Here is a 21,748-nt window from a genome sequence, read left to right on the forward strand (position 1 = left end):
ACAATAAAGTGGAGGGAGCATGTGAAATGAATAATTAACGTTGTATAGACTTCAGCATCATAATTAAGATTAAATGCTGCATATATTCAAACTAGATTAGCACAGCCATTGAAAGCAGCGATGTGCTCAGTGGGAGAGTATGCTTTAGCTAAATAATATTTTATGAAGAGTTTTCGAAAAACATTAAGCATAAGGTTGTCATATAGAAAATGATTAAAGTTTTATACGAAAGAAACTGTAATTCCGGTAAATGAAATAATTTCATTTTCCTGCTGTTTTCACCTTTGGGAACGTACAGTACATGGAAAGAAACTCCATGTGATACCCTGTTATACAGAGTATGAATCCCCTTGTTTGACAGTAATGAACCCTCCCAACATAAACTTGGGGTGACAGACAGTTTCAGGCCTTGACCTTCTTGTTTTTTAACCCTCCTTCTTGGAAAGATTCACTCAATTTAGTTTATTTATTGCATCCTTCAATCTTGTTACCAACTTTTTTTGTGGAGAAGGGTGTTATTCAAAATAAAGATTTAATTTATCTGTAACTTTATGCTGGATTATACTAGATTCTGAGCACTTTCATTTACTGTTGTCCCTTGCTTCTTTTCTCAAAAATTTCAATAAGTTGAAATTTTAAAGTGAAACCAAAGCAAAATATGACATTTACACTAATTTTACTGCTTATAGTTTTTTCCTGAGTAACCCCTTCACTCATATTATTAACATGAACTATTTCAAAGGAAAAGTAAAGAAAAAATTATCTTAAATCCAGTCTCATGGTGCTGATATTTATTATCAAATTAGAAGAAAAGTGAAATAAAGACTTTTAAATTATGTTAAATTATATAATTTTATGCACATAAATTTACTTTTAGATCAGAATTCTATACCTTGCACCAGCAAAATCTTTGCTCAAATTGCTCAACTACTGAGTAATTAATCCAATGAAAATAGTGATGCAATAGGTGGTACAGATTATATATATATATATATATTTTAAGAGCTCATTATTTTGGTCTGTAAAAAATCCACTCATACCATTAAGGTAAAAATAAGTTATACTATCAGGATGTATCAGTTCAGGAGAGAAAAAAGTATCTTTTGGAGGGGTGCTTTTTTTCCTCCTTGGAGTTAAACACAATGCAAAGTAAAATATTTCAAACAGCTTTTGGAGAGAAAACAATTCAGGGACTGCATTTATTTTCCAGGTCGGTCATTTTTGTGGAGTTGGGTGTGGTGAAATGGGAGGAAAAAAATCAAAGACAAGTTCCCCAAAATAATGGAAAGATAGGCTGTTATTTAAACTAAAGAAAAATCTGAGGTTTTATTCACTTTTTTCAAATGCTTGTTTTATCAAAACTATAGTATGAATTTGATTCAGGGTAGGATGGCTTCTATAAACTAGGGGAGGGAATTTTTAAAATACATATTTATTCTTCCTTTCTTGTTGGTATAGCATCCGATATTCTAAAAATAAAGCAAACCAAAAAGAGAAAAAAGATTTGAATACCAAATCAAAATTGACAATTTAGCCAATTACATTACAAATGAGCAAAGGGGGAATCCTAAAACACTGTCTATTACATATCTATTAAATATACACCAGGCAAAAATTTAGAGAAACTAAAGTAATGGACTTACTAACAGCTCCATGAGCTTTACATTTTTGTCAACTAAATTCCAGGACAAGCTTGAAAAAAAAAAAGAATGGGTAATAATTATAAAATTTGAGCTGATCATATCCATACAAGGGAAAAACACACTGTAGTTACTAGCTTCACCAGTTTTAAAAAACCATTTTTAAAAGTTACATCAGTTACCACTTCTGGTATAAAAACCATTGCTGCTTTATGCATTCAAGCTGTAGATGAAAGTGAGATACTATTACTACAACTATCGATTACATTTATAGCAATATAATTGCAGGTCTTACAAGTAGGTAGCGCTAATAGCCTTATCAATTACAGTGCCATAAACACTGTTTATGGCAGCATAAATATTGATATTAATGTAATCAAGAATCAATAGTAGTTACTCAGAGTGTCATGCAAAATATAACTAACTTGTTAAGTGAAATGTTTAACTTCAAGCCTCTCTGAAATGTATGTTGCCATACAACAAAATTCTGCGTGAAGTTGACGGTGTTGTTATAACCTGGTTATTATTTAACAGGAAAGGAGTGAAAGGGGAGAGCAGATAGTATAGGCACGCCATCTCTACAACTGCATTCTCAAGTCTGCTCCCTGCCAATGGATGGGGGAAGGAACTGTACAAGGGCAGTTTAGACACATACCCAGTAAGGTCTGAGCGATGTGGGGACAGGTAATTGGCCAGGATGGGGGTGGCCCCTGCAAGGACACAAAATCTAAATATATAAACTTCTAGGCAAAGGAGCCACTCTCTCTTGGCTCCAGGGTGCCTGGCAATGCTCCCCTCTGCCCTCATGTCTCATGGCCAAGTTGGACTCCACACATGGCCTGGTGGACTTGAATCTGGCCTGAATGCTAACCCACACCCAGCTGCAATATGGAATAGAAATTCTGGGCACTGCTTTGGTACTGGCCCTGCTGAACTCCCAGCTGCCCTGGTTTCAGGACTGGCTTGGGGAAATGGGAAGCTGGAACCAGAGAAATGTAACTCTATGCAAGTAAAACCCTTTTCCACATGCGATGCTCTTGCACGAGTTTTAGAAATTCATTTTCTGAAGATACCACAGGAGCCTCATTCCCGCTTCTGTCTGGGAAGTCTGGTCCACTAATTCCTCTGACATCAAAATCTAATCAAAGATAAATATTAATCTGTAATTAAAAATAGCTGCATTCACTGGATATCCTAGGCATGGCAAAATTGTTTATTTTATAAAATGTTTCCCTTAAAAACAATATTTTGACCTGGCCAGAGTAGCTCAATTGGTTGAGCATTGTCCTGTGCAACAAAAGGTTGCCGGCTTGATTCTCAGTCAGGCATACACCTAGGTTGTGGGTACCATTTCTCCCTCTCCCTCTCTCTCACCCTCTCCCTTTGCCTCTAACTCCCTTGCATATTCTCTGGTGAGGATTTTTTAAAGGATATTTTGTATTTTTTTAAGATGGTATAAAGGGATCTACATAACAGTGATTTTCAAATCAGTGTGAATGAGTCCCATGGAGCAATCAAACCCAGGCACTGTATTCAATTTTACTTCCAGAAACAGTAACTTGAAAAAAGCACTATCAATATTGTTGGGGTTCCAATGGCAAGATTTTACTTTATTCCCCTGTTGAATTAGACTGAATTCTAGCATGAACTCCAACATTCCTGTCCCTTGGTATAAGCCCTATATAAACCCTCCCCCCTGAGTTCAGGTGGGCCTCACTCCATCAGGTGAGCATTTTGGTGAAGAACAATCTAGAGGTGAGAGAAGAGAGATCAGGGATCGAAGCTGCAGTGGAGTATCTGTTGGCTTAAAAGGTGCCGAACCATGGTCTTGGGGGCTCCAATAACAGAACGGCAGGCTGCCTCTCAGAGTTGACAACAACCAGCAAGGAGAGGGGGTCCAGAGATATAACTGGAAGGAAATTAATTCTGCCAACAACCAATGAAATTGCAAGGAGACTTTGAGCCGCAGAAAACAATACAACTCCAATCAGAGTCATGATCGCAGCTTAATGAAGTCCTGAGAAAGACCCAATTAGCCTGTGCCAGATGTCCCACTACAGAACTGAGATAAGTGAATGTTCTCTAAGTGCCCGAGTCTGTGGTAATTCATTACACAGCAATAAAACAGAAAATTAAAATACCTGCATTAAGCCTTTGGTCCAAAATTCTGCTTATTTCTTCTGCTTACCCATTCTAGTATAAAAGCAACTGAAAACTTAAGAATGAGAAACCACGGCATTTTCACAATGACCAAGACTCCACCCCTCACAGCTGAAATGTGGGAGCACCTGCTGGTTGCACCATCGTAAGGGTATCTACAAGCACCTGTGGAAGGCATGTGACCATAAACTTATTTGGCACATGTACATAGCCATTTAACTTTGAACATTTTGAATTGTCAGATCATAATGTGCAGCCACTGTGGAGAACAGTATGGAGTTTCCTCAAAAAACTACAAATGGAACTCCCATTTGACCCAGTGATCCCACTTCTAGGAATATATCAAAAAAAAAAACACTAGAAACATCAATCAGAAAGGATATATGAACCCCTATGTTCATAGCAGCACAATTCACCATAGCTAAGATTTGGAAACAGCCTAAGTGCCCATTAGCAGATGAGTGCATTAAAAAGCTATGGTACATCTACACAATGGAATACTACGCTGCAGTAAAAAAGTAGGAATTCTTACCATTTGCAACAGCATGGATGGACCTGGAGAGCATTATGCTAAGCGAAATAAGCCAGTCAGAGAAAGATAAGTATCACATGATCTCACTCATTTATGGAATATAATAAACAACATAAACTGATGAACAAAAACAGATCCAGAGACATAGAAGCATTGATTAGACCATCAAACCTCAGAGGGAAGGTAGGGGAGGGTGGGGGTAAGGGGGAGAGATCAACCAAAGGACTTGTATGCATGCATATAAGCCTAACCAATGGATACAGACACCAGGGGGTTGATGGCATGAGATGGGGGTGGGAGGATGGGGGGGATAAGGACATATATGTAATATTTAATAAAGAAAGAAAAAATTTATTAAAAAAATCTATGGAAATTTAAAATTTACATCCAAACTGCAGAAAGGATCCAGATGTGTGTCATCATACTAGTGCATAATATAATTAATTTCTTTAGAACTTAAACAGGTTGCCTATGTCAAACTCTCCATTTTACTAGAAAACAGGACTAAGAGAGTTTAAATATATTACCCAATTTCACCCAACTATGTAGTGAAACATGGTCTAGAAATATGATTGCAGACAAAGAAGGGGAATTTAATTTTTATTTATCTATGCCATGTAGAGAATATATGCTTTTATTATTTTACTAGTGGCCTGGTGCATGAATTCGTGCATATTAAAAGGGAATTAATTAGAGGAAATATTTTAATATTGCTATTTGCCCTTTATAATAGAAATGTCAGAGATGAAAGAAAATTAGTAAAATATATATGAAAATCTTCCTCCCATCAGAGTCTGGGGTGCGCCGCAGGACCCAGAGTCAAGTCCCTGCCCACCCACGCATGCCTCAAAATTGTGCAAGACCCAGACTCGGCTGTCCCCACCCCCACTGGGTGAGATCCAGACCCAGCCGACCCCAACCCCGTCAAGCCCCGCCGGGCTGGGGCACAAACTCAGGTCCCCTGCCCAGGCCTGGCACCACACAGCCTTAGGTCCCTGCTGATTGCTCCTTACAGCTCGTTACGGGAACCCCGCCTCTGCTATGGGTGCAGCCATCTTGTGAATGTGTGGGGGTTAATTTGCATATTACCTCTTTATTATAAAGGCTATCATTCAATTATCGGCCAGATGTTTAGAATGGATTATAAAGAGGCAGTAACAATAATCTGAAAGTCAGGTAGTAGCATCAATGTGTGATCCAAGCAGATATAACATAAGAGGGAGTGGTTTGGATAGTGGGAAACTGGGAAATGCACACCAACTCAAACAATATTTTTTAAAAACCAAATTATTAAAAATCTTCTCATGACCAACTGAAACACATGTTGCTCCTGTGGACTTGCAAGATAAAAATTTAATAAAATGGTTAGGAATATAGACTTTGTAATATGTGTTCTGGAACACTCATTAGTAAATCATCTAATCTCTTTAACACTTATTTTCCTCAGCTTTAAGATGGGATATAATAGCGGCTATTCCTGATTATGTCGGCATAATGACTTAATCAAGTAATACAGGTAAAACACTGAGGACAATGACAGGCACATAGGACAACTTCAATCTAAATGGCAGTATGTAATAGGACAGGAACAAGGTTGACCAAAATAAAAGTCTACATTCTCAACTCATATATATATATGCACAGATTCTTGCATATTGAAAGGAAATTAATTAGAAGAAATATTTTCATATCGCTGTTCACCCTTTCTCTATAATACAAGTGTGAGAGATAAAAAAAAATTAGTAAAATGTATATGAAAATAATATATAAATTGATTAATAATAACAGCATGATATAACAACAAAGACATGATATAAAAAGATTGACAAAAACAATGACTGATAAATTGATTAAACTTATTCTAATATCTCCCTTTATATCACATGAAGAGTGAAAACACTTTCAGAGTGCTTGACTAATTTCCCTTGTGATGAAGTATTTACAACTTTAACTTTAACATCACACGCTCTTTGAACTCAAGAGAAAGCAACATATAACTGACCATGTCCAAAAACGGGTTCAGGTAGGAATATTCCTACTCCGTCTAGAGTTTGTCTTTGTGATTTATTAATCATTGCAAATGCTGGCATCGTGGGAAACTGTCTTTGAATTAATTTAAATGGGAGGCCAGTGTCAGACAGGGACAAATATCACACATGTGATGAATAAAGTTTGATGTGGTTCACATTGAATGTCCACAAAATCAACCAAATTCACAACTGACAATGACAGATCCAAACACACACGTGCGATTGGTGCCAGCGAGAACTTTACATGTACCATGCATGTTCGAGTCAACGTTTATTTTTAAACTGCCAGTGTGCATCTTATGAACCAGCTGGTAGGTTGGCCAGACGGTCAGACGGACGTACAGTCGGTCACTTAGCCTTTTATATACAGACTAGAGAACCGGTGCACAGGTAGGGTCCCTAGGACTGGCCAGCAATCAGGGTCAATCAGGGCCTTCCGGCTGCCGGCCGGGGCCTTCCTCTGTTCCGTGCCACCCTCGGGTAGTCAGTGCACGTCATCATGAGCGATCAAACTCCTGGTCTCCTGTTCAAACTCCTGAGGGAATAATTTGCATATTAAGCTTTTATAGAGAGATTAGAGGGTAGAGGTAGAAATAGAGATAGAGATAGAGAGAAAGAGATAGAGAGAGAGAGATAGAGGTAGAGGTAGAGGTAGAGGTAGAAGTAGAGGTAGAGAAAGAGATATAAACTTTGCTGCAGTATTGCTATTTGTACTCCTGGTACCTGCCCTCAGCTACCAGTTTGTGGATGGAATTATGAATATTGGTATATCATTTGAAACTATTCCTTATAATCACCTAGATCTTATATCATTTGTAAGGCAATTCTCCCTCTTTATCACCCTGAACACACACATTTGTGCACATACCCATAAGCAGGTACACAGTGCAGCTATATGTAAAGGAATCAATACTTATTATCTCTCTTGTATTTCCTCCTCTTGGGAATATAGGTATCACATTAGTCTAATTCAGAGGAACCCAATTGAAAACCCATAGACCAGATTTGGCTTATGAATGTGATATAGAAAATATTATTTTTAGTGTATAAATTAATTAGTTGTCAATATTTATAAATTCGGAAAGTCACATTAAAATTTACCTCAGGCTTTTAAAAATTGTAAGTGGATGATCTTTTTTAAAGTAGGTATTATAGCGCATGAAGCAGAATCCAGCAGACATGAGCAATGCCCAATAAAAAGAATGTCTCCTTCCAAGTCTGCTTCACATCCATGTTCCTCAACCTGCCAGTTCCCCTCTTTGAAGTCAACCTTTGTTACCAAGTCATTTGTGTTTCTTTAGAGACAAGATATTCTCTAGATTCTTTTTATTGTAGGGGGAGAGTAATTCTGGAACATATACTGCTATAATTAAGCTAGTTATGAATAACTAGAAAGGAACAAACGGAAGGCCGGATAGTATAGGCGTGCCATTTGTGCAGCTTTGCCAAGAAGCTGCAGAGTAACACAACCCAGGTAGCCACGGTCTAGTCCCTGCAGATTGCCAGGGGCAGGGACTGGGCAGGGGGAGAAAAGACCCGTGTGCAGTAAAGTCTGGGTCACATAGGGAAGGCACTTGTCTCAGTCTCACCTGGGAACTGGTCATTGGTCAGAGTAGCATGGCCACTGCAAGCACAGGGAATTTAAGATGTTTAATCTCCTAAACAAAGAAGTTTGCTGTCTTGCTCTCTTGCACTCCTGGTATCTCAGGGGTCCTCAGGCTCCTGCTCTCCTGCATTCACACACATGGACCACAGCCATGTGAACCCCATACACAGTGGACTGATGGATTGAAACTAGCCTGATAAATCGTACCCAGCTCCACGTGGAACAGAAACTTTGGACACTGAGTTTGCATCTAGCTCTACTGAATCCCCAGCTGTACATCTTCCAGGACTGGATTAAGGGAAGTAGGACTTAGGAAACCCAGAGTTGTAATTCCATTAAAATAAAAAATCACTCATCCTCCCATGTGAGTCTCAGAAAATTCTTTTTCTTGAGATATAGTAAGGACCCCGCTCCAGCACTCAGTGGGGAAAGGAGAGATCCCACTTCCACCAATAACAGAACCACCTGGATGCTATTTTTCTCAGGGCAACTTCCAGTGGCTGCCTAACTACCATCAAATCCCACCACTCACTGTCCCTTCAAAGGATCTGTTAACAATTCTGGAAATGATTTAGAAAAAGGGTATTTAAAAATAAGTGTTCAAAACAATGTTCTTTGATTGCATGCTGATGTCATTGTTTTCTTAACTCATGTCCCAGAAGACACTGATAAGTTAGAACTGAATAAATTGAAAATGTTCCTTTGTTTGCAGACAATAAATGAAACTGTCAAACTCACTCAGATATTAGGTTACAGCCTTTTTCCCCCCCAGGAAAAGCTCAGTAAAACTTAGAAAATGTCAAAGAAATTTCAGAATTTTATATAAAACTAGAGGCCCGGTGCACAAAATTTGTGCACGGGGGTGGGGGTCCCTTCAGCCCAGCCTGCACCCTCTCTAATCTGGGACCCCTCGGGGGATGTCCAACTGCTGGTTTGGGCCCGATCCCAGGGATCGGGCCTAAATCAGCTGTGGGACATCCCTCTCACAATCCTGGACCACTGGCTCCTAACTGCTCATCTGCCTGCCTGCCTAGTCATCCCAAAATGCCCCCACTGCCGGCCTGGTCACCCCCATCTTCCCCTCGCCCCCATCGGCCTGGTCACTTCTTACTGCCCCCCCCTGTAGGCCTGGTCACCCCGAACTGCTTCCCTGCTGGCCTAGTCTCCTCCAACTGCCCCCACTACCAGCCTGGTCACCCCTCATGCCCCCCTCGACCCCCCCGACTGGCCTGGTTGTCCCACACAGCCTGCTGTTCAGTTGTTTGGTCCTCCCTCACTAACCCCTCTGCTGGCCAGGTTGCCCCACACAGCCTGCTGTTCAGTTGTTTGGTCGTCCCTCACTAACCCCCTGCTGGCCAGGTTGCCCCACACAGCCTGCTGTTCAGTTGTTTGGTCATCCCTCACTAACTCCCCTGCCAGCCTGGTTGTAGGCAGCCATCTTGTGAGGGTGTGACAGTCAATTTACATACCACTGCTTTATTATTTAGGACTAGAGGTCTGGTGCATGAATTCGTGCATGGGTGGGGTCCCTCGGCCTGACCAGTGATCAGGGCCAATCAGGGCCATCTCACCCAGTCCCGATAGGGAACAGCCGACGCGGGGGAGGGACCGTGGGAGGTTGGCGGCCATGGGAGGTTCTCTGTGGGAGCACACTGACCATCAGGGGTCAGCTCCTGCATTGAGTGTCTGTCCCCTGGTGGTTAGTGTGAGTCATAGCTACCAGCTGGTCATCTGGTTTTCTGGTTATCTGGTTGTAACAGTCACGTAGGCTTTTATATATATAGATACTTCTTTTTAGACAGAAGACTTATTTCATTATATTTGTGGAATTACTTAAGCACTAACATATGCAGAGATTTAGGAGTTATCCCACCTTCATAACACTTTGTTCTGAAGAGTTGTACCTAGAAGTAACTTGCCATAAGGCTGAAACATTGTATTCTTTCAAGACATGTGGGTCCGATTACCTTATAATGAAGAATTTTGCCCAACTGCATTAACTAGCATTCAATTATTAATTATTTCAATGTAGAGTGGGCTACAGAGGAGAATTTTCTACCAATACAAGAGAATGATTTCCCAAATGCTATGATGCTCTGTGAGTGCCTGCATTTACTGCTGTTGCCATATAGTTTAAGGGACTGCTATGAACATTCTTTTTGCTTGGAACAAACAATTTAATGTTATCTCTACAGCTCATTGATGCAATTTAAGCAACTGCCTTTTACACATGTTGGACTGAATCCCAATTACTGCTAAATGACTTCTCACCCATATTTTTAATGACTAAATAATTGATAAGTTGGTGAATACCAATGATTTTAAAACACTAAAAATAAAAGAACATTCTAATCACCCATGAACAAGATTAAAATATATATTTTCCAATATAATACGTGTTAAAAGTGCAGGCAAGTTAAACACCAGTTAATAATAATCAGGTAATTTATGCTAGTTTCATCGTTAGGGTTAAGTACTCTAGCAAAAGCTCTTGTTCACCTTGAAGATTATGTGTCACTTCCAACATAATCCTCAAATTAAAAAGAAATACATGTTGCCATCAGCCCTGTTTCTCATGCACAACAGCTCCCATTGTCCTAAAGCATCCCCATGGGTCATCTTGCACTAGAAGCAGTTAATATTTTTTCACATTTGTAACCTGAAACTGCGGAGCTGGAAATCAATAAACAGCTCTGTATACTTAGTATGTTTAATTACAGGTTCAAAAATTGTCAGACAGTGGAGTCAAGATTATAGCAGAACAAATGGTCAACTTCACAAAACTGGGGGCTTCATCACTTTGAGGTCCATAAGCTTATTTATGCAACTCATATAGAAATAGATTTTTTACACCTGGTCACATTTTGGAAAATAAGAAAATAGCAGGATCTTTAACAGAGATTCCCAGTTCGGGGCCATGTTAAAAATCTATAGGGAGGTTTAACCTTCGGATTAACTTGAATACTCAATGGTCTCCAGGCAGTCAGCAAAGGCTATAGAAAGACTGTTAATAAAGCATTCAAGAAGGTATTTGCATAAGCTGTCTTCCGTAAACTAAGTATTAAGAATGGCATTGTTGTGCAAAGTCAAAGCAGTAAGCAATTAAAGTCTGAACCCTAAATCTCCTCTGCTACTATTCTGTCAACAAGGAAAAGTACCTGTCTCCAATTCTTGCTTCAAGTGTCCCATAAGAGGGCCCTGGATCTAAACAAGTGGAGTTGTACACCCAGAATACAAACTGGGATTTGTGATGAGGACCTCAGTAGAAAAAGGTCTGTGTATTAGTTTGCTAAAGCTGTCATAACAAAACACCACAGACTAGGTAACTTCACAGAAATTCATTTTCTTACAATTCTGGAAGCTAGAAGTTCAAAATCAAGGTATCAGCAGGGTTGGTTTCCTATGAGACCTTTCTCCTTGGCTTGTAGATGGGCCATCTTATCCACGTGTCTTCACAGGGTCCTGGGTGCTTGTGTAATTTTCAGTGTCCTAGCCTCCTCTTATCAGGACATCAGTCACAATGGATTAAGGCCCACCATCCTGACCCTATTTTTACCTCATTACCTATTTAAGGACCTGTCTCTAATACCATCACACTCTGTGCCACTGGGAGTTAGGACATACAGATTTTGAGAGAACTCAAGCCCATAACAGTCTGTAAGAAAATATTGTGATAATAGAAGACTGCATCACAAAATATTTTATACTGGTGCTGTGCTTACAATTCAAACTTTATTTCCACCCTTATTTTGGTTCATTATCAAAAAAATATAAAGGGTTTTTCTATTTTTAAAAGACTCAGCTGATAACTTTCTTCTCCTATCCTAAACATTGAACCTTTCTAAACAGCCTGTTAAGATCTTTTTAATAGGCTTCCTAATAGGAAAGTTTCTTGTAGACCAAGATATCTTGATAATAATGTTGCCAAACTAATTTCTACTTTCTAGTTAAAGCTCCAGACATAACTTCAAGACTGTAAAGCTTTAAGTATTCATATGATACTCCAAACACAGATAGCACAATTGAGGGAAGACAAAGCTGCCATGATCCTAATTTTGTTCCACAGTGAATTCCTTAAAGTTTTCAGTAAGAATGTTTAGTGCTGCCCAGGACAAAATCAGTTTTTACCTGATGTGTACCAAAAGGCATTTGGCTCTGAGGGCACTGAGTTAATTGGCCATTTGTATAAAGAAGCTTGCTTTCTACATGCCTGGGACCTCAAGAGAATGTAGCAACTAGTGGACAAAAGACTTACAGGTCTGAAACTCCATAAAATTTCTTAAAAATATTAATTACACCAGACAAAATTTGAGTAAGAAAGAAAGTTATGCAACTATTGTCACTACTCTTTCTAAATACCCAAGCTTGTTATAGCTGAATACCTTGTTTTATATAACTATAATGATGAACTTGCTATTTGTGTTACAAAAGATAAATGAGGTTAAATCATATTTAGATGATTTAATAGATAATTATATATTTTTAAATTATTAATGCAAACATAATACCAGGAACATGTAAATAATTAATGATGTACTTATAAATAATTTCTATTAGTGAAATAGATTAAGAAAATGATTTGTCCTTACTAGTGGGCTCATAAATATTTAACAATAACTACTCCTGACATATTTTAGATTCACCTCAAAATCCTAACATTTAACCCTCTGTTGAAAATATGGAGAGCATTTTAAATGGAAAATAAAGTGGCCTGGCTGGCAAGGCTAAGTGGTTGAGCATCAACCTATGAACCAGGAGCCCAAGTTGAGGGCTCTATCTCCATTGTGGTGTGTGCAGGAAGCAGCCAATCAATGATTCTCTCCCATCATTGACGTTTCTATCTCTCCATCCCTCTCCCTTCACATTTATGTGAAATCAATAAAAATATATTTTTATAAAAGAAAATAAAGAGTATACTTATGTACACTTTTTATTTACTTTAGATCATTTAAAAACAGTTTTAAATGGTTGCAATATAGGATTCATAAAGATATGGCAATTTTTCTTTTAAATATTAAACCAGAAAGATTTTAAAATATATGTGTTCATTAAAACATTATTATATAGGGAGAAGAATCAAGATGGCTAATTGGCTATGAGGACCAGCTGCAACTACAGTCGAGATCTGCTGTGCAGGAGACACCCCTATGGAGCAGGACTTGCTTCAGTGGGGCTTTGGTGCTCACTAAGTCTTCCCCTTGAGTGTGTCGCTTATGAAGAGTTGTAATCTGGTACTGACACTGATCAAGATAGCAGCATAGGTAAAATCCTGTATTTGCCCCCTCCTACAACCACATCAAAACTACAACTAAATTTCAGAACAACCATCATCCAGAACCACCAGAAAGCTGGCTGAATGGAAGGCCTACAACTAGAGAAGTAAAGAAGAAAGCACACTGAGACTGATAGGAGGTGTGGAGGCACAGAACAGGCTAGTCCAGCCGTGGGCAAACTACGGCCCACGGGCCGCATCCAGCCCATTTGAAATGAATAAAACTAAAAAAAAAAGACCGTACCCTTTTATGTAATGATGTTTACTTTGAATTTATATTAGTTCACACAAACACTCCATCCATGCTTTTGTTCCGGCCCTCCGGTCCAGTTTAAGAACCCATTGTGGCCCTCAAGTCAAAAAGTTTGCCCACCCCTGGGCTAGTCCAACACTGGACACCCATATGTGCCACTTTTTTAATCAGGAGGGAGACTGTCTCTGTGGAGGCCACCTGGAGGAGCAAGAGGTGTCACTGTGAGGGATTGACCTCCAGGCCAATTGGCTGTGAAAATCAGCTGTGAAACCAACAGCAATCAAGTCTCAACTACAACAAGACTGTGCACACAGTCCACAGAAGGGTGTACCTAGAGTTCCCAGCTCAGATGATTGGGAGGCTGAGCCACTGGGCCCTATAGGACACCTACTACACAAGGCCACACTACCAACTCAAGGAGACATAGCAGCTCTACCCACTACATAGAAACAAACAAAGAAAAGCAGCCAAAATGTAGAGACAAAGAAACATGTCGCAAATTAGAGAAATGGATGAAAGCAAACTACTCAATATAGAGTGTAATACTATAGTTATAAGGTTATTCAAGAATCTTCTAGAAACCTCCAAGGGTCTTGGTGAAACTCTCAAGGATTTTAATGAAAATGCCAACAAAATAGAAAAGGACCAGTCAGAAATTAAGCATACACTGACTGAAATAATGAATAATATATAGGGAGTCAACAGTAGAGTAGAGGATTCCAGGAATCAAATCAACGATTTGAAATATGAGAAAGCAAAACACCCAACCAGAAGAGCAAAAAGAAAAAAGAATCCAAAAATATGAAGACAGTGTAAGGAGCCTCTGGGACAACTTCAAGTGTACCAACATTTGCATTATGGGGGTGCCAGTAGAGGAGAGAGAGCAAGATATTGAAAATCTATTTGAAGAAATAATGAAAGAAAAATTTCCCTACCTGGTGAAAGAAATAGACTTACAGGTCCAAGAAGCACAGAGAGTCCCAAACAAGAGGAACCTAAAAAGGACCACACCAAGACATATAATTAAAATGGCAAGGGCTAAAGACAAAGAGAGAATCTTAAAAGCAGTAAGAGAAAAGCAATTAGTTACCTACAAGGGAATGCCCATAAGAGTGTCAGCTGATTTCTCAACAGAAACTATGCAGGTTAGAAGGGAGTGGCAAAAAATATTCAAAGTGATGAATAGCAAGGACCTACAAACAACATTACTTTACCCAGCAAAGCTATCATTTAGAATTGAAGGTCAGATAAAGAATTTCACAGACAAGAAAAAGCTAAAGGAGTTCTTTACCACCAAACTAGTATTATATGAAATGTTGAAGGGTATTCTTTAAGAAGAGGAAGAAGAGGAAAAAGATAAAAAAAATATGAATAACAAAATGGCAACAAATAAATACCTATCAACAATTGAATCTAAAAATCAAAATAAACCAATAAAAAATCTAATGAACAGAATAAATTGGTGAATAAAATAGAATCAGAGGCACAGAAATGGATCAGACTGATGATTCTCAGAGGAAAGTGGGGTGGGGGTGGGAAGAGATTAAACAAAGATTGTATATGCATATATGAATTACCTATGGACACATCAATAGTGTGGCAAAAGCCTGGGGTGGGGCAGGAACAGGGTGGAGGGGGCCAATGGGGGGGAAAGAAGAGGAACATCTATAATAATCTTGACAATAAAGATTTTTTAAAAATATTATTGTATTAGTTTCAATACATAGTATGCTCAATTTATATATTTCCTAGCTTTACATATTGCATTAAAGAAAAAATCCTCCTATATCAGTGATAGAAAACCTATGACACATCTGACACATGAACTCATTTTTTTGGTTAATTTTTGTTAAATGGCATTTAAACATATAAAATAAATATCAAAAATATAAATCTTCGTTTTACTATGGTTGCAAATGTCAAAAAATTTCTATATGTGACACGGCACCAGAGTTAAGTTAGGGTTTTTCAAAATGCTGACACACCAAGCTCAAAAGTTTCGCCATCACTGTCCTATATAATAAAAGCCTAATATGCAAATTGACCAAATGGTGGAATGACTGTGATGCACACTGACCACCAGGGGGCAGATGCTCAACACAGGAGCTGCCTCCAGCCTGCAGGCCCCAGGCCAGCCAAGGTGGGTGCCAGCAGGGACCCTCTGATTGCCCTGCTGGTCACCCCACAGATCGGTCCTGATCACCGGCCAGGCCTAGGGACCCTATCCATTCACGATTTTCGTGCACTGGGTCTCTAGTAATTATATAATTATGTCATGCTTTTCCAGCATTATGTTTCCAACAGCCCCCAAAACATGTCCAGTAATAGAGTATCCTAATTGGGTAGCTTACCTGCAGTTCACCCACCCTTGTAGTAAACAAGTAGGAATTTGCTGGGGTGGGTAAGTAGCTGTTCTTTGCAACAAAAGAGCAGCTATCATGTAGCTAGCTTCTGAGAACAGTAAGTACTTGAAGAGCCAGATAGAAGAGGGTAAAGGGGGGATAAAAAGTGATGGAAGGAGACCTAACTTTGGTTGGTGAACACACAACATAATATGTATAATTCTGTTAACCAATGTTGTCCCAATAAATTAAATTTAAAAATTTAAAAAAAAAAAAAAAACAAAAAAAAAAACACAAAGTGAAATAAATGCTACTCTGGGTAAATGTCTCAAAAAAATCTTAAGAATGGTGTTCACATCCTTAAAGACATGTGCTTCAAGATGACTCATTAACTAGGTCAGGTTATGATACTGCACCTTACAAAAGCATAGAGAGAAAGCTTATTTCCTTCAAAGGGTGAATAAGAAAACTGTCAATATGAAGAAAAATGAATTCAAATTATGGGGCCATTTAGAGCCATAGACATATTGAGTTGTTGTTATTAAAAATGCAAAAATGGTTGCTTTATTGAATATATTGATCTAGATGCTACCATTTAACCCAAATCCTAGAAATCTATACCTCTGTATATTTCTAAATATATACATTTTCCGGTTTTAAAACATTTATTGTTTCTTTGAAGTCTTCAATGTGTGTGTCTGTATATATAGCTATGTACACTTATTTTTCTCAAGTATCTTCCATCAGAGTTCTGCCTAGGTTTAAATTTTATATATTTATTTAATTGATTTATGTTGTTAGTCAACCCTTTGATCCCTTCAGTTTAGTCATATGCACTTACAATGCCTATGCTCTAATACCAATTTAAAACTGAAAATCCCATGATTCTGATTTAAATCTTCCCATCCTATGTCACAGACTTATTGTTGGGAACATCAATTGAGACAACACACTTGAAAACACTTGGTAAAAAAGAACATATTTTATCGTTTGTGGAAGTAGAGATTGAGTACATACATGACAATTCAGTAAGCTTAATGAAAAAGTAAAAATACTTTTTTTACATTCTTTCTCCCATGGAACCATTATCATAAAAGGTAACAGTGGAATAAGACTCCTAATTTCATAATATTCATAAGATGGAAATTAATGAGCAAGTGACTATAGTTGGAGTAATGCTTTTATCCACATAGAAAGTCTCTATTTCAACACATTCCAACATCCAGTTCGACAGAAAAATCCTGAGTTCTATTTTCTTGCATAAACATGGATTTCCATTTACATTTGTGATAGTACAACACTCCCATTATAAGCATCTCAGGAATCCATGATGGCCTCCAGACTGTTACTTTTCTATTAGTCAGAAAGAGGCTGAGCTATTCTAACACAATTTAATCACATTTCTTCCACTGCTCTATGGATAATTTTCATGTCAACAGGTCTACAGCCTGCTCACTAGATATGGAGGTAGAAATAAAGTACTGACCCTTGAATGGCAAGACACAGGTTGTGCAAAGACCATGATAAGAGAGAAGGAGCTTTCATTCTCTGCTTAACCAGTTCTGTTCTCCTCTTCATTCTCCCCTTTGTCTACTCAGCACATCACTGCCGCTCAGTACAGCCCATGGGTCTCAATGAGAGTCATTTTGTTGTTGATAAGGAAATAGGATGCTTATACTCTTCTGTAGAAACACAGCACTCAGAATATAGTAATACTCATTACTGATATTATGTTTCTATGTTGTTGTTTTTTTCAATAATTTGCTCCGAAGAAAATATGGGCATTTCTACAGAGTGCCCATTCAACTCCCTGTGTTATAAAGAGTACATAGTGCCCTAGCCAGTTTGGCTCAGTGGATAGAGCATCAGACTGCAGACTGAAGGGTCCCAGGTTCAATTCCAGTCAGGGGCACAAACCCAGGTTGCAGGCTCTATTCCCAGTAGGGGGAGTGCAGGAGACAGTCAATCAATGATTCTCTCTCATCATCAATGTTTCTCTCTCTCCCTTCTCTCTGAAATCAATAAAGATATATTTAAAAAAATAAAGAGCACACAGTTACACATTCATGAAAGATATCATAAAGATGAACTGTGTGCTAGGCAACAAATAGAAAGTATTACCCACCATAAATAAACTCATGATCTTATGTATGAAGGCAGAAAATAAATAAGTAAATAAATACTGAAGATTGGATTGGGGAGGGAGCACTCTTAAGGTAATGAATATCTTGCTTCAATAGAGAATAACCTACCATAGATGCCACGGCCCTTAGGAGCTGATATGAGAAGGTCATATTTAAGAGATATTAGAGGATCTAACCATGTGATATTTGGGAGTGGTTTTCTAAGGCAATGTAAGAGCATTTGAAATGTTCTAAGGACTGTTCCAGAAACTGAAGAAAGGTTAGACTTGATGGAAAGCAGTGTCCACGGGAAAGAGCAGTTTTATACATGGTTGGGACAACAGTGATACCACACAATTCTTGTTCACATAAGTTGTGGCACAAAAATTTCTTTTACTTTTTCCTCTAAATTCAATGAGAGAAAAGTGGTCAATATTAAGTAGTAGACCATCAGGATCAAATTTATCATTAAAAGTCTGGCTGCTATGTGGAATATGGAGGAAATAAGACAACTAATGAAGTTGAAGCAATAGTCTAGAGAAATAGATCATGTTGCACTGGATCAGATTGGCAATAGGACAGACATAGAAAAGTGTACTTATTTAAGAGACTTTGGCATTATAAGTAACAGGACTTGCTGATGGTTTGGATGGTGGGAATTCAAGACAAGGAAATGGCCATGATGGTTCCATTCCCTGAAATATCTTTAAATGTTATTAAAGATAAAGATGCTTATCATTGTTAGTCATTCAATAAATGCAAGTTGAAACCACAATAAGGTATCACTTCACACCATCTATGATGGCTACTTGAAAAAAGGAAAATAATAAATGGTGAGAACGTGGATAAATTAGAACCTCATATACTGTTGGTGGGAAAGTAAATGCCACTGTGGATAACAGTTTGGTAGTTCCTCAAAAAGTTAAACAAAGGGTTACCAAATAACCTAGTAATTCCAATTCTGGGTATGTATACAAAGCAACTGAAAACAAGTATGTAAACAAATACATGTAGACATATGTTCATAGCTGCACTGTTCAAAATAGCCAAAAGATCAAAACATCCCAAATGCCCATCAATGAGTGAATGGACAAGCTGTGGCCTATCACAGGCAATAGAATGTTATTCAGTCCCAGAAAGAATAAAGTACTGGTACATGCTACAATATAGATGAATCTCAAAAACATTATGCTAAAGGAGAGGAGCCAAACACAAAAGATCACATAGTACATATAGCTATTACTATCCAGAATGGGTAAAATGAATATAGAATGGTAGTTATCAGGGACAGGAAGCAAAGGAAAACGGGGAGCAATTGCTTAGTGGGTATGGATGGGGTTTCCTTTTAAGGTTTTAAAAATGTTTTAGAACCGTATGGAAGTGTTGTTTGCCCAGCACTGTGAATGTACAAAATGTCACTGAATGGTTCACTTTGAAGTGCTTAATTTTATGCTATGTGAATTTTACCTTTTTTTTTTTTTAAGAAAAGGCTTATGGAAATGTGATTTTTATACTTTGAGATAAAGCTAATTCAAAAAGGCATACACATAAAACAGATATTATTAGAATAATAAAAAGCAACATTTCTTCATAGCACAAGTATTCAAAAGGCATTAAATGGCCAACAGGCCATCAGTATATCATCTATCCAATTATTTATTCATTGAACAACCATTTATTCACTTAAGATATTCCAAGATGATGGCTCCCACTAGTTCTAGGTTTACACTGATATATAATCTTTCTTTAAGGAATATACTACAGCCCTTGCAGGTTGCTCAGTGGTTAGAGCATCAGCCTGTGCACCAAAAGGTTGAGGGTTGAATTCCCCATCAAGGGCATATACCTGGGTTGTGGGTTAGATACTCAGCCCCTGGTTGAGGTCATATAGGAGACAATCAATGGGTGTCTCTCTCATATCGATGTTTCTTCCCCACCCTCTCCCTTCCCCTCTCTTTAAAAAAAGCAATGAAAAAAATATCCATAGGTGAGGATTTTTTAAAAAGAAAAATACTGTATAGTAGGTGTAGAGAAACATGTATGTGTGTGTGTGTGTGTGTGTGTGTGTGTGTATAATATAAATATCTATTTTCCAATCTTTCGAAGGGGGTACTAAAACCATCCTGCTGATTTATGTGGATAAAATAAAACCTGTAAACACACTTAGCAGAGACTCCAGAGCTAATGTACTGGTATATACTCCATAAAGGCTGTTTCTCATGGCCTTTCCCTCTCATGAATTCCCCACTCATATCAAACAATGGGGAAAATCTAGCTTTAAATTTGTAACTGCGTGGCATATTATCAGTGGGGCACAGTTCCCTGATATCTGAGCTTTCCTCTATTCTTTCTTTGGTTTAAGTTATTTTCACTCCTCTTAAATATTGAAGATATCTTAAAGGCCATTCTACAGCTGTATTCTACAAACTGAAGAAATTAAAGGTTGCAGCACATATAAGTAGCCATTTTTTACATAGCTCATTAGTCCATACTGTAGGCAAGACCCCCAGTTACCTGCTTAAAGTCTAATGCTAGCCATGGTATCCCACATTTTTTTCTACACCCATGCAAGTTTCTACTTACAAGAGTTAAACAGGATAAAGTCTGGTTTCCAAAGGGCCAAACCTATGGCAGAAAATCTAATCATTGTCATATGTTACTCATCACCTAACTCCTCATATAAAAGTTTATCTTAAAGCATCCTGAAGTTTCCAACAATTTTTTTATGAAAAAGAAATTACAACTCTATTGTAAACATAAAAAACTAGTGGCTTAATATCTCATATTGTGTTGCCCCAAAAACTATATATTTTTTAAATTATAAAAAAGTAAAAACAAAACAAAACCCTAACTTGGAAATACAGAAATATATAAAGAAAGACATTAAATAGTATGTAACTTAAAAAGTGGCTGATGATGGCATTTTTGTATATTTTCTTCCTTGTTTTGTTTGTTTGTTTTGTTTTATGTGGTTTATTTGTTTGTTTTTAATAGAAGTTTACCTTCAATTTGGAATTCCAGAGTGAAATGAATACAGTTGGGTCCAGTCTGTATTCATTTGGAACATTTACAAAAACCCAAAGAGACTGTAATTAATCTTTAGCACAACTGGACTTTAGGCACCCGGACTTTAATTCTATACTTGTAATAGCAATTTTAATAAATATAGATGACTGAGTCCTCCCTTGACTTCTTCTTTTCCAGATATACCGGCCCTCATGCTGGCATTTCAGGACAATTAATAAAATGAACAAACAGAGTTGAACACACATTTCTAAATGATCTCCATTGTTTTTTTCTTCCAGGGATACCAGAAGTACTTTCTACTAAGGGAGATAAGAATGGAATTTAAAAAGGTAAGTATTCCTGTAGTCAACATTCAACAAGCAACTCTAGAATTTGAATCTGGAGGGCTATGCTATGTTGTACAACTAGAAAAATTAGAATCCTGTCCTATGCACACTCAGCTTGGCTGGGAGAAAAAGAAAATACAAACCAACAACAGCTACACCCATAGCTACAATGACAGTCCAGATGTGGTGAGGGACCCCAGATGAAAGAACTGAAGATGTATCAGAAGTTGGAAGGTGACAAGCTGGGAGGGGAGAGTGATGTATTTTAAGCAGAATAAGTAGGGGAGCCAGGGGTCCTAACAGAGTGTGCACAGCACAGTCTAGACACTCTAAGGAGGTCATGGCTGATGGGACATGGATACAGGTTAACAACACATGGTAAAGGGAAGAGAATATCTAGAGATGAGTCTGAGGGGACACAAGTGAGACCATTTAAG

This window comes from Myotis yumanensis, unplaced genomic scaffold (genome assembly GCF_028538775.1).
Source record: "Myotis yumanensis isolate MYYU_CA2020_CCGP unplaced genomic scaffold, mMyoYum1.0.hap1 SCAF_5, whole genome shotgun sequence".
Classification (NCBI taxonomy): domain Eukaryota; kingdom Metazoa; phylum Chordata; class Mammalia; order Chiroptera; family Vespertilionidae; genus Myotis; species Myotis yumanensis.